Raw genomic sequence first — 12396 nt, 5'->3', positions numbered from 1 at the left:
TAGCTCCATATTGCTCTAGAGATGGTTGGGTGACTGGGGGAGGGAAGGAATGGAGAAAAGAAAGGAAATGAATTTGGATTTGGAAAATTGGGGAGAATTGGGGTAAAACAATAACTTTGGCTTGGTAGAAGCTTGTTGTGAGAAAGAGATAATTGCTGACAGATGGAGGATAGAATACTCCCTTCCTCTGCAGACTCAAGAACAACTGGAGTTCTGAAGAATGTCTACCTTCTAGCAAAGCTAAAATTAGGTGGTTTTTATTACTGTGAAACAGGATGGCTTGTTATATCGGAGACAGAGTAGGAATAGATTTGAACAGAAAGGTGATATACCAAAGACATAATGTTTGTTTGTTTTTTTTTTTAAGAACTTTAGAGAAAAGGAGAGATCTTCCAGGTCTGTTGGAGAAGAACAAATATCCTGATATTTTAAAAATGTTAACAACAATATAGCCAATCTACTTATTCAGTGTCATCTCAATTAAATGACCCAAACATTATTTTACTGAGTTAGAAAATAAAAATTTTAAAATGCATTTGGAAAATAAGACTTTCAAAGAAACTAATGAAAAATAATAAAAGAAAAAGGTTTAGCATTGTCAGATCTTAAACTATATTATAAGGCAGTAATCATCAATATACTATCTGGTGCAGGGCAGTTAGGTTGTGCAGTACACCAGCCCTGAAGTCAGGAAGACCTGAAGTTGGCCTCAGACATTTAACACTTCCTAGCTGTGTGACCCTGGGCAAGTCATGTAACCCCATTTGCCTCAGCAAAAACAAAACAAACAAACAAAAAAAAACAAAACTTTTTTGGTTCTGATTAAGAAATAGAAAAATAGATTAATGGAACAGAATAAGCATACAGTAAATTATCATATGAATATTGTGTTTAATAAATGTAAAATTTTAAATTTTGGAGCTAAGAATTTATTTTTTGATTAAAAAAAAAATTATTAGGAAAGCTGGAAAGCAATCTGCCAGAAATTTGTCACAGGCAAATATCTCACAGCATTTATAAAGACCAAACCAAAATTGATATATGACCTAAATATAAAGGGGGATATCACAAGGAAATTAGAAGAATGTGAAATATATTACCTATAAGACTTAAGGAAAAGAGACCAATTTATGCATTAACTAAAGAGAGCATTGTGAAATAAAAATGGATCATTTTGATTACATTAAATGAAAAAGGTTTGTACAAATAAAACCAAGGTAGCTAAGATTAGAGGGAAAGGAGAAAATTGGGAAAAATCTTTTATAAAAGGGCTTAATAAGTGCTTAATAAATGTTTGTTAACTGACTGATTGCCTACTGAGTACATTGTTTGGTCCTATTAAGGAAAACAATCAGTGATAGATCACTTCAGTGCCTTTACTTTCCAGGTCAGGACCTCCCCTTAAACTTCCTCCTCTTCTTCCTTCTAATCAACTTCTTTCTCTCCTCCCATCTTCCTCTTCCTCTGCTTCTCCTCTCCTCTCCTTTTCCTCCTGCTGAAGCCCAGCTGCCCTAGTCCAGCTTCCTGGACCATGGAGAACATCAGCACCAGCAACATGATTGCAAATGATGAGCCAGGCTATGACTTAAACTTATTTTGCATCCCTAACCATTATGCTTAAGATCTGGGAAAAGTCTTCATTCCTCATGGCCTAATCCTGGACAGGACTAAACATTTGGCACAAGATGTGCTTAAGGAGATGAGAGGCCACCACATGGCTGTCCTTTGTGTCCTCAAGGGTGGTTACAAATTCTTTGCTGATTATATCAAGGTACTGGATAGGAATAGTGATCAATCAATTCCTCTGACTATAGATTTTATCAGAATGAAAAGCTACTGCAATGCCCAGTTAATAGGGGACATAAAAGTGACTGGGGAGATGATTTTTCCACCTTAACTGGAAAGAATGTTCTGATTATTGAAGATATAATTGACACAGGGAAAACCATGCAGACTTTGCTTTCCCTGGTCACGCAGTATAATCCAAAGCTGGGGAAAGCAGTCAGCTTGTTGAAAAGTGTGTGGATACAGACCTGACTTTGTGGGATTTGAAATTCCAGAACAATTTGTTGTTGGCTACAACCTGGAATACTTCAGGGACTTAGACCAAGTCTGTGTTATCAGTGAGGTTGGCAAAGACAAGTATAAAGCAGAAGTTCCAGTTGGTATACAGAAAAGCTTTGAAACACAGGAAATATATCAGCTTTACCTCTAGATTCCCTCCTCCCCCCCCCCCCCCCCAATCCAGTTTATCCTTTATTTCCACATCATGACTATCTGTGTATTGGAACTTTTTTTTTTTCCCCTGAGGCTGGCGTTAAGTAACTTGCCCAGGATCACAGAGCTAGGAAGTGTTATGTGTCTGAGGCCAAATTTGAAGTCTGATCCTCCTGAATTCAAGGCTGGTGCTCTATCTACTGAGTCACCTAGCTGCCCCTTGTTTATTGGAACTTTTTACATAGATTGTATTTTATCTGTTTTATACTGGAGGAATGTCTGTTGCTACAATTCTGATTGTTTCATTTGCCCTACAAAACTTAAAAGAGAATATCACTGGGCTATATTGAAGTTGTGTTCACATAAATATTTTTATTTTCTTTGAACATCCCTTAAGTTGATAATTTAATTATGTTACTGAAAATGCAGAAAACTGATTGAATGTTGTTAGTTAAAATATCCTTTCTTGTCAAAGAGGGAGCAATCTGATTCAACATTTTTTTCCAGGTTTATTCAGAATGCAAGAGATTTAATGATTTTCTGTTTTCTTTATCTCTAAGGGTTTCATTATGATCTCATACCTTTGGTTGTTGTTGTTAATGCTGCATGAAAAGGGAAGCAAAAAGTTAATTTTATTGAGATGAACAATAGAAAGCAGCATCCAAAAAAAGTTCACTGAGTTTTATCCCACTCTTACAGATTATTTCTTTTTTGTTTACTAATCAGAAGTAATTTTCTTTTCTTTCTTTTTTTTTTTTTTTTTTTTTTTTTTTGCTGAGACAATTGAGATTAAGTGACTTGCCCAGGGTCACATATCTAGGAAAATATTAAATGTCTGAGGTTGAATTTGAACTCAGGTCTTCCTGAAGTAATTTTCTTTTAAACAATAATTGATATTCTGAAATCTATACTGCAAAATGTTTAAAATAAAGCTGTCTTAATTTTTTAAAATTGCATATCAGTCCAATTTTTATTTGAACCTTACCATCTACCTCTTTCTCCCTGGTTTATGCTGCTGATAATCTTCCATTACATTTAAAAAATTAATTAAAGCTTTTTATTTAAAAATATATGCATGGATAATTTTTCTTTTTTTCAATTAAAGCTTTTTATTTACAAAACATGTATGGGTAATCTTTCTTCCTTTTTATTAAAACTTTTTATTTACAAAACATATGCATGAGCAGTTACCAAAACCATTTGGTATTGGCTAAAAAATAGATTAGTTGATCAATGGAATAGGTTAGGTTCACAAGACATAATAGTCAATAACTATAGCAATCTAGTGTTTGACAAACCCCAAAATCCTAACTTTTGGGATAAGAATTCACTATTTGACAAAAACTACTGGGAAAACTGGAAATTAGTATGCCAAAAATTAGGCATGGACCCACACTTAACACCATATACCAAGATAAGATCAAAATGGGTCCATGGTTTAGGCATAAAGAATGAGATCATAAACAAATTAGAGGAACATAGGATGGTTTACCTCTCAGACTTGTGGAGGAGGAAGGAATTTGTGGCCAAAGAAGAACTAGAGATCATTATTGATCCCAAAATAGAAAATTTTGATTACTTCAAATTAAAAAGCCTTTGTACAAACAAAACTAATGAAAACAAAATTAGAAGGGAAGCAACAAACTGGGAAAATCATTTTACAGTTAGAGGTTCTGATAAAGGCCACATTTCCAAAATATATAGAGAAATCAAGCATTCTCCAATTGATAAATGGTCAAAGGGTATGAACAAACAATTTTCAGATGATGAAATTGAAACTATTTCCACTCATATGAAAGTGTTCCAAATCACTACTGATCAGAGAAATGCAAGTTAAGACAACTCTGAGATACCACTACACACCTGTCAGATTGGCTAAGATGACAAAACCAAATAATGATTAATGTTAGAGGGGATGCGGGAAAACTGGGACACTGATGCATTGTTGGTGGAGTTGTGAATGGATTTAGCCATTCTGGAGAACAATTTGAAACTATGCTATAAAGTTATCAAACTGTGCATACCATTTGATCCAGCAGTGTTACTACGTGCTTATATCCCAAAGATATATTAAAGAAGGGAATGTGCCAAAATGTTTGTGGCAGCCCTTTTTGTAGTGGCTAGAAACTGGAAATTGAATAAATACCCATCAATTGGAGAATAGTTGGGTGAATTGTGGTATATGAATGTTATGAAATATTGTTCTGTAAGAAATGACCAGCAGGATGAATACAGAGAGTCTTGGAGAGACTTGCATCAATTGATGCTGAGTGAAATGAGCAGAACCAGGAGATCATTATACACTTCAACAACAATACTGTATGAGGATGTATTCTGATAGAAATGGATATCTTTGACAAAGAGAAGATTCAATTCAGTTCCAATTGATCAATGATGGACAGAATCAGCTACACCTAGAGAAAGAACACTGGGAAATGAATGTGACTCTACTTGCATTTTTGTTTTTCTTCCCAGGTTATTTTTATCTTCTGAATCCAATTTTCCTTGTGCAACAAAAGAACTGTATGGATCTGCACACATATATTGTATCTAAGATATACTTTAACATGTTTAACATGTATGAGACTGCCTGCCATCTGGGGGAGGGGGGAAAGGGGGGAGGGAGGGAAGGGAAAAATTGGGACAAAAGTGAGTCCAAGGAACAGTGTTGTAAAAAAAAAAAAAATTATTTAAAATTTTTAAAATTAATTTTGTAATTATAACATTTTTGATAGTACATAGGCATAGGTAATTTTTTTTACATTATCCCTTGTACTCCCTTCTGTTCCGATTTTTCCCTTCCTTCCCTCCACCCTCTCCCCTAGATGGCAGGCATTCCCATACATATTAAACATGTTATAGTATATCCTAGATACAATATATATGTGCAGAACCGAATTTTGTTGTTGTTGTTGCAAAGGAAGAATTGGATTCGGAAGGTAAAAATAACCTGGGAAGAAAAACAAAAAATGCAAAGTTTACACTCATTTCCCAGTGTTCCTTCTCTGGGTGTAGCTGATTCTTTCCATCATTGATCAATTGGAATTGGATTAGATCTTCTCTATGTGGAAGATGTCCACTTCCATCAGAATACATCCTCATACAGTATTGTTGTTGAAGTGTATAGTGATCTCCTAGTTCTATTCATTTCACTCAGCATCAGTTGATGTAAGTCTCTCCAAGCCTCTCTGTATTCATCCTGCTGGTCATTTCCCACAGAAAGTTTTGTAAAAATTAACCATGCATATGTTCTGTCAATAAAAAGCTATAATTAAAAAAAAAAAAAAAACAAAAAACAAAAAAAAAAAAACAAATAAAACCCAATAGTATATGATGATCAATTCTGATGGATGTGCCTCTCTTCAACAATGAGATGAATCAAATCAGTTCCAATTGTTCAATAATGAAGAGAACCAGCTATACCCAGTGAAAGTTATGCACCACATGAGTATGCACCACAACATAGCATTTTCACTCCTGTTATTGTCTGCTTGAATTTTTGTTTTCCTTCTCAGGTTATTTTTACCTTATGTCTAAATCCGATTTTTCTTGTGCAGCAAGATAACTATATAAATATGTATACATATATTGTATTTAATATATACTTTAACATATTTAACATGTTAAATATGTTAACATATACTTTAACATATTTAACATGTCTATCTGCCATCTAGGGAAGGGAGTGGGAGGAGGGGAAAAGTTGGAACAGAAGATTTTGCAAGGGTCAATGATGAAAAAAATACCCATGCATATGTCTTATAAATTAAAAGCTATAATAAAAAAATGTAATTTTACAATTACTATTGCTAACTACATTTCCCCCCATTTATTCTCTTTCACCCTGTCCCTCCTCAAGTCTTTTGCTACTGACCACTCTTTCCCAGTATGCCCTCTATTACTCTCCCCACTTCCCGTATCCTGTTCCCCTCCTACTTTCCTACAGGGTAAGATATTTTAAAATTCATAGTATGTTATTTCCTTTTTGAGCCAATTTTGATGACAGCAAGGTTTACTTATTCCACCCCTTCCATTCCTTCTCTTCCCCTTCACTATGAGAGCTTTTTCTTGTCTCTTGTGGCAAATAATATTCTACCTCTCCTTTTCCCATTTGCCCAGTACATTTCTCTTACCTCTTATTTTAAAAGATATTATCCCTTCATATTCGACTCACACCTGGGCCCTGTCTCTCTCTCTCTATATATGTTCTTAAACTGCTATAATGAGAAAGTTCTTGTGAGTTACAAGTATCATCCTCCTATATAGGAATGTAAATAGATAAATCTTAAGTCACTTCTGATATCCCTTTCCTGAATACCTCCCAATGCTTCTCCTGAGTTGTGTATTTGAAAATCAAATTTTCTATTTAGTTCTGGTCTTTGATAATCCTCTATTTCATTAAATATCTACCTTTTCCCTTGAAGGATTTTTCTAGTTAGATGGTTCTTGTATATAATCCTAGCTCTTTTGTCTTTCAGAATATATTCCAAACTCTTTATTCCTAGTTGCTTATTTTGTATTATTCTGACTGTGGCTCCATTTTACTAGTTTCTTTCTGGATGCTTGCAATATTTTCTCCAGGTCCTGGGAGTTCCAGAATTTGGCTATAATATTCATGAATTTTTTTTTTGGGGGGGGGGCATTTTTTTTTTCAAGAGGTGATTGGTGGATTCTTTCAATTTCTATTAGAAAAAAAAAAAAAAAAAAAAAAAAAAAGCCTGGATGGAGAGGGAGTCCCCAGTCCAGATTGCTAGAGATACCCGAGTGTCATGATGAAGCCATGTAGTCAGAAGGAACTGAAGACTTCTAACTCACATCCTCACCAAATGCCAAACTGGGTTAATTTTTAATTGTCAAGAGCATTCCATTTTATAAAGATTTTTCAGGGTCTCCATTAGGAGGTGGGGCCTTTAGTTATTGAGAGAAACCACCGACTATCACTTTATTGATTGCTGGCTAGCCAATTAAGAAACTAATAATTGGAATACACTGGAGAGCTGCTGAAATACATGGGAACCACCTGATAGTGACTGCTTGGAGATCCAACTCAGAATGAATCTCCTCTTGTGAGAGGATGATACAAGGAGGTAGTTGCTGTTCTCTGACCTCTCTCCTCTTCCCTCTGCCTCCAATTTTATCTCATTCCCAATGCACAACACCTGTGTCAGCAAAAGCTACCTTGCAATCCCTTCCAATGTTATGATCCACAGCTATGGAGGCTCTTGGAGAATTGACCTGTCCCTTAACAAATAATTACCCAGAAACGATTGCAGGATTTGTCACAATACTTTTCTTTGAAGATATTGTGTATGTCTTTGTTTTATAAGATAAAGGGATAGATGGGGGGACATTTGCATTATGTTACTTTGGAAGTCTACAGTAAGAACTCTATACGTAGAATTGGCCGTATATAATGTATATACTTTAAATCATGGACAAGAACCCTATTTGGAAAAGTCACTACTGGAGTTTCCCCAATATTTCTCCCATAATCTCTTGCAAGACAACCATGCAATACAACAATATTTCAGAAAATAAAGTGTTTAATTTAGTTCTTTGCAACCATGTTGCACACTCCCACTTTTTTAAAAGATTGGGTTTGGGCTGTATTCTTTCCCCTCTAATTCAAAGTATCCTTGTTTTTTCTCATTTTGCAGCATTCACTTTGATAGTTCTTCCTATTTGTGTTTTCTTGCCAAATAAAGTTGAATGACAGTATTTAGGCAAATGCTTCCAAAGAAGTTGAAGATGGAAAGCCATATGCTTGTGGCCAAAAATGTCTTTTTAACTTCTTTAGAATGGTGCCAAAAAATTAGGAAAAAAAGTTATAAATGCCATCTCATTGTGTCTATCACCATTTGTTATTGTACCTCAGTTCTAGGTTTCATGCCTGTGCCATCGTTGTATTATAGTGGTATATCAGTGGTATTATAGCATTGTTAATCAATTTTGTTTTTGGTTTCACAATCATTATCACCACCATCTCTGTCAGCATAAGAATGCTTATTATTATCTCCCAACTTCTATCTCATGATTATCGTGCTTAAAATCATTGTTCTATCAATGATGTTTCTATCATATATACTTTTATCAAAAAGGATGTCACTATTCTTATTTTTGTCACCATTGTCACCAGTCCTGTTGCCAATCTTGTAACAGGTACATGATGATTTTCTTTATCAACATTGTTATTATGATCATTGGAACTTGACAAAAGTCAAGTTGACTATCATTATCACCACTATCATCATAATTATTATATCAATTACTATATCATCCTTCTTGAATTTACAATTGTCCCAGATTAATGGCATGCTCATATTGATTATCATCATTTTCAGTTGTGCCTTTACCACGGATTTCACCACAATTATCTTGATTCTTGTCTTCATTTTCATCACCTTCAGCAGCCTTAGATGCAGGTAGGAGTGTGAAAAACACAAAGGAGTCTCCCATTTCTTCTATTTGGGCTGGAAAAGGAAAGTCAATGAATTCTTCATCAGAATTATTTTCATATGCAGTGCTCTTGGTGCAACTTGAAGATGACCTTACCAGATCTTGGGTCTGAAAAAATTCTGAAATGGCTGTTACTCTGTATATGCTTTGGCTTGTTGATTTACTCTTTTTCTCTTCCATTTTCAAAATGTGTTTACTTCTTTCTCCAGATTCAAAAGGTGTTAGATTCAGCAAGGCTTCTACCTTTCAGGTTGACAAAGGGAACAATGTGCTCCTTTCCCCCCCAGGAAATGGACTATAAAAGGTAAGAAATAGATAGTATGTAATCTCAGGAATAGATAGAGGGAAATCATCTAAAAATTTCATTAGAAAATATCACAGTGGAAAGCAACAAAACACAACTATGATTTGAGTTAGGTCCTTCATTATATTTTCCTTCCATGTTACTTTAAAGCAATTTAGAGTCAACAAGAGCAACCCTCCAAAAGCTCCCCATAATGGGTTGGCAGTGGAGAACAACCTATTCTGTTGAATGCTTCCTTATTTGTGAATTCACTGAAATAAGTAAATAGTAACACTATGTAGCACATTCGGAAAGACCTTTGGAGACAGAAAAACTGGGTTTGAATCTAGCTTTCTCATTTACTATGTGGATTAGAGCAAGTCACTCTCTTTGCCCCTCAATTCCTTATTAGTCAAATGTCTCTAAATGTTCTTGATCTCTTCGAGCTCCCAGTCTATGAACTTTTTTGTCTATGGAATTTCACATTAAATCTCCTTATATAACAAAGTTATTCTTTGGATACAACTGTTCCATCTAAGTTCCCCAGTGTCCTGGTTCAAGCATGCAGAGCTACCCAACTGGTAGACGCCCCAGGAAGCCAAAATGACCTTCATGGCTTCTAAAATGTAACCCTAAAACAAGATGCAGCAAGTGCAAGGGAGAAAACCTCATGTTTGGTTACTTGGAGGCCCAGTTGAAGAGCTCGGAAGAGGCTTAACAACTGAATCAGTTCAAGTACATTAAAAGTACAAGTAAATTCAGTACTTAGTCCTTTCTGTTAAATATTTTTCCTCCTTGCTCCCAATTTTGCTACTATTTTTATATTGCTAAATGAAGTTGGAGAAAGTCACCAAACTGAGTTCACTGGGTCCATTGTAATTTGGTATTACAAAAGCTCTCCCGACAGAAAGGTAATCCTTTTGAAATCTCAACTGACTTACTTTCTCCCCCTCTAATCATAATTACAATCATTTCCCTCATTTTTGTCTTTTCACCAGGTATCCATCAAGAGGTGATCATTTTTTTTTTCTTTTTTGCCAAGGAAAATTCTTCTGTCTACACCTTGGATATCAGCACTATTCTCATCTGTAGTAGACAATCCAGAACAAAACTACTAAGGATCAGAAAGATTGCTCCCCTTCTCAGTGAGCCTCATCTAAAATGTATCAAGCTAATCTCACAAACTACTTGTTACTAGTCTCTGCATATTTGATATTAGTAGACAGTTATAGTTTTAAAATATTTTACTAATGGGGAATCTGAGGTTTGCCAGGATAATAAACTCAACATGGCATTGGAACCATATCCATGTCACAAGCACTGATGCTAACCCAAAATCCCTTTTGATTCCATCTCTTTTTAAAAGACCAGCTCCCAGTTTTCATAGATCTACAAGAAAAAATTCACTTCTCCAAGAACCTCGGATGTCTTCCTAGGAATTTTCTCAATCAGGGACACAGGTAACATAGGAATCTAGACTGAGCAGAGAATTCTCAAACTGAGGCAGCACTGGCCTATTTTATTCCTTTTCTTCCCAAGTTTCCTCTCCCTTTCCCTGCTCCCATTTACATAAAGATGTAATTCCAATTTTATCATGAATACTATAGCAAACTAATCTTTTTGTACTCCCTCACCAGTCACCACACCTCATTTCTTGATTATCCTCTCAAGTCTCTGATTATCTCATTTAATTAACATACAACTCTGAAAAACTTTTGAGTCCATCACTGCTCAGAAACTACTAAGGGGTTGTTTACCCCTAGGATGAATTAATCACAGAAGTCTGTTAGGCATCTACTAAGTATAAGATACTTAGAAAAATGAAAGATCCAATCTTCTTTGAAGTGAATAGAACTTTTTGCCAAAGGGTAGCTCATGTCACTTAAGGACTCACAAAAGGATCTCAGTGTTTGAATAAGCTAAATAAAATCCAAGCTCCACATTTTCTTTCTTTAAGTTGTAGCAAATTTGTTTATTCTTAATACACATTGCTTTATGAATCATGTTGGGAGAGAAAAAAATGCCTGTATTATTGGTCCAGAGACCCAATATATTTTGGAGACTCTCTGCATCCCCCCCCCCCGAATTACCAACAAATATCACTGTAGCAATTTGTTTTATTTCATCATGCTCATGACTTTCTAGGTAGGATATTTTGATGGCATAGGAAGTTTCACCCTATTACAGAATAAAATAACTATTAGATTACCATTTCTCTCTCCCTGAGATAGAGGAAAGTTATTTTATTTGTCCCTCAGGAGAACCAAAGTCACCCAAATGAATTGGATTTAAGTGAAGAAGGGCTTGGCAAAGTCACTAGCCTTTTTTTCTTCCAGAGACATTTAGATACAATGGCAACTTATAGATCAGGATGACAGGAAATGGTCTAGATGCATTCCCCCTCTACCTCTCCTTTCAACCCCTAATCCTGTTCTTTGTCCTTCTATATATTTCAATCCTTCCTATCCTTAGTTGTTTCTCAGGCATTACCACAGCACTGGCAATACTCTTGTGCCTTCCCCATCCAGACATCTTGGGGAATCAGTTCAGCTTTGCAAAGTGCTCCTCTCAAACTTATTTGAGACTTGACCTACTAATCCTCTTATCTCCTGCCTTTGCTTACCTGGATGTTGAGTAAAAGTAGAGAAAATCATGAAATTCTATGGACCGTTACATAGTTTCAACCAAACCCTCAAAAGATATTTCTACCAATTTTATTCACAATCCCACTGATGATAGTGACTTTTCTGAACCTTTTGCTCTGTTCTCAAAATTCCAAATGCTTCTCTAATTTTCTCTGATGAGAAGTTTAACTCATATTACACTTTTTAAAAATGTGACTCATTATCATAGCATCTCATATCTCTTTGTTTTCATAACTAAACTCCTTGAAAAAGTCATTTAAAACCAAAGCCTACAATCCTGTCTTGTCACTTCCTACTTTCCTCTCTCCCATCTGGTTTCTTAATTCATTCAACTGAAATGACTCTTACCAAAGTAACCAAGTGGTCTCTTGTTAAATACAATGTCCTTTTCTCAGGTCTTGTCCTGCTTGACTTCTTTGAAGCCTTTAACAGAGTTAATCACTTTTCTCTGTAGGATTTTCTGATATTGCTCTCTCCTTGTTCTCTTACCTGGCTCACAACTCCTCAGATTCATTTTTTACATCTTCACTTATGGGTGTCCAAGGATTCTCTGCCCTGGGCTCTCTTCTCTTGACTCATCACTTTATTTCATTTGGTGAGCTCATTAGATCCCATGGATTAAATTAGCATCTTGATGCTAATGATTCACAGCTGTATTCATCTACACCTAACCTCTCATTTGACCTACAGTCTTGGAGAAAGAGGAAAGCATGATGATATAAAAAGCAAAAGAAATAATTATTTTCAGGAGAATGATCATTGAGAAAAGAAGCACTATAGTTCTGCTAGAAAAGA

The 12396-nt window shown here is 35.4% G+C and overlaps 1 pseudogene; it reads left to right on the top strand.

Moving 5' to 3' along the window:
• Positions 1-1531: 1531 nt before the first annotated feature.
• LOC141562434 (hypoxanthine-guanine phosphoribosyltransferase pseudogene) lies at positions 1532-2215 on the top strand (annotated as a pseudogene).
• The last annotated feature ends 10181 nt before the right edge of the window (positions 2216-12396 follow it).

This window comes from Sminthopsis crassicaudata, chromosome 3 (assembly GCF_048593235.1).
Source record: "Sminthopsis crassicaudata isolate SCR6 chromosome 3, ASM4859323v1, whole genome shotgun sequence".
In the NCBI taxonomy this organism is placed as follows: Eukaryota; Metazoa; Chordata; class Mammalia; order Dasyuromorphia; family Dasyuridae; genus Sminthopsis; species Sminthopsis crassicaudata.
The sequence above is the reverse complement of the archived record's forward strand: the minus strand, read 5'-3'. Positions and strand labels throughout refer to the sequence as shown.